Raw genomic sequence first — 2,500 nt, 5'->3', positions numbered from 1 at the left:
GATTTATCCAGTGGATAGCGCTATCCATTGTTTGAACCACTGGGGCCAGACCTTCAAGAAAATGGGATAAAATACAGTGTAGTTACATCTCATGCACAGTACATGTAGATAGATATTCACTAAAAGCTTCTGTAACTTAAATATCAACTTCCTCTGAGTCGGTAACTTGATACTATTGTTACAAAATAGGCGTGTATTGCGTACGTGCGGTAGTGCAGTAACAAAGGGCTGCATTCCTTAATTGTCAACTGAGCTGTGTTTTGTCTTCCAGGAGATTCAAGTCATCTTTGCATAATATGTAGCTTTAATAGCACACAATATTGTTTTGGTACCGTTCATCATTATGTCGTAGGTAAATAGTAAAATACTGAACCCAGAAAGACCAAAGAAAATAAAAGGGAATCGAGAAACAGTGACATGTTGATCATTTTCAAGTTCCCTTGCAACTTCTTTTTCATTACAAGTTTAACCCTTTCACTCCCAAGAGTGCCACTTATAGATTTTACTCTGTCTAACGCCAGACGATTTTACTCGTCAACGGGGAACCCCACGGGGGTGAAAGGGTTAAGCATGCGCTCTGAGCGCCTGACAGCTATCCAAGACAAACGTTCACTGAAGTTAAGTCCTGTCTGGTGAGGTTAGTATTTGGATGGGAGATCTCAAAATATACGACTTGCCGTCAGAAACATACATTTCAACTCTATTTCAACGCCAGAAAATGTGAACTAAGCAGGGTAAAGATTTTGTTAGCCTGCTTTATGCAAAAAAAAATATTGATGCAAAAGTAAAATTAATAAAATAATATCGATACAAAGTTTTTAGGAAGTGCAGAAGAAATTTTCAGGAAGTGTCGATCGAGAATAAAATATTTTGCCATCAGCAACAAAATTTGCGACATGAAAACAACTTAAATTTTGAGCTGAGACTATAAATTAAAGTTACCATCAGCAAAAAACATTTTGGGAGATTTTTGCTACGTACGTTCAATTTTTCTATTGTTCGTTTGGCTGCACAAGTAAATTGCAAAATCAAAAGTGACATCAAATTCAGTGGGCAGCGTGATAAAGTTACCTTGCATGTTTACTCGCGAAACAAAGGATACATCTGTGCCAAATGATGGCAAGACACCATTTTTTTTTTTTTTGTTTAAAGTTTGCTTTTTTTTTCTTCTTTCAAGTGTTTTAAAGATTGATAAGAAAATGGGCGAATTCAACTCAAAGATCACAATCACCCAACTCTTGAGGTTGACCATTGTTTCTGCAAAGTCAAAAATTTACTCTCCTAGACGAGGTTACTTATCACCAGGTAATTCCAGCGTTTTGGAAATAGCAGCCGATTTACTATTCATCAGCGTCACAAATTATTGACGATTTTGGGGCTCATTTCGTTGAAACTCAAGCACGCTTCCAACAGTGATTTATGCACACGTTGTGGGCCTACTACAACCCGGTGACATAGTGTGTCGTGTACTTACAGTACACTACCACAAAAAGTCATTAGTGCTCATTTAACAAATGACTAGCTATAGATCAGTCAGTTGAGTGGTAACTAGTCACCAGCAAATAATTTTCACTGTACATTCACAATACAGAAACTTACATGTAGGTCCGGCATGATGTTTTATTAAAAAAACAATGCGCATGCATTTTTTTACAAAGCACTCCTCTTTCATCCATTTCTGACACTTTGACTGACAAAGAGATTTAACTTAACGTGAACCACAATTTCACACAGACATGAAAGAAGATTTGACCTAAGCTTTGGCAGGTACTTCTCCTTTTGCCCTTCAGATCCGTTTCGAACAAGTTGATTGACACAAAGATTTGAATGTGCACCATAACTTAATGCAATGGCTCCAGAGGATCTGCTCATCTCTTCAATCACAATGCAATGGTCCAGATATCCAAGGCCAGATGCTCCATATTTTTCTGAAGAGAGATATTGTTCACACACACAATACTGTGCACACACTTCTAACGACTCAGGAAACAGTGTTACTGTTAAGGTAGCATCCCACCCCAAATGTGACTATTGTGGGGAAAAAGTATTTTACGATAGCAAGATAGATCTTACTCCTGTCCTTGTTTAAAACAAAATATTCGAAAAAATATTGTTTCTACAAGAAGTTATGGACAAAATAGTGTTTTTCGCACTAATTGCCTTTAATGGAATGTTGACAAGTCACTGTGGCAATATGGCAACACATTATCATATTACATACCATCCTTGCTTCGACACGGCCAGACAACCCGACAATATTTTCGCGCTGATGCCATGTCATCCAGAAAAAAAGCGAAAGCAATCGAGCTGCCCTTTTGCACCAAAGAAATCGGTAACAAGAAAACAAGGAAATAATTGTTTTGACAAGGATTGGGCCGACAAACTTGGCGCCAGCGACAAAAGGGTCCTCTTATAAGCAGCACGAGTTCCAGGAAGGACAGGATTTGGAGACGGCAACGATAGTTTATTCAAGCCATATGAAGTTTTTACCAAAGACTGT

The 2,500-nt window shown here is 38.1% G+C and overlaps 1 pseudogene; it reads right to left on the bottom strand.

Annotated features, from left to right (window-relative positions):
- LOC138020389 (isovaleryl-CoA dehydrogenase, mitochondrial-like) overlaps window positions 1-2,276 on the bottom strand; it is an 11,219-nt pseudogene extending 8,943 nt beyond the window's left edge.
- Window positions 2,277-2,500: the final 224 nt, after the last annotated feature.

This window comes from Montipora capricornis, chromosome 10 (assembly GCF_036669925.1).
Source record: "Montipora capricornis isolate CH-2021 chromosome 10, ASM3666992v2, whole genome shotgun sequence".
NCBI lineage: Eukaryota > Metazoa > Cnidaria > Anthozoa > Scleractinia > Acroporidae > Montipora > Montipora capricornis.
The sequence above is the reverse complement of the archived record's forward strand: the minus strand, read 5'-3'. Positions and strand labels throughout refer to the sequence as shown.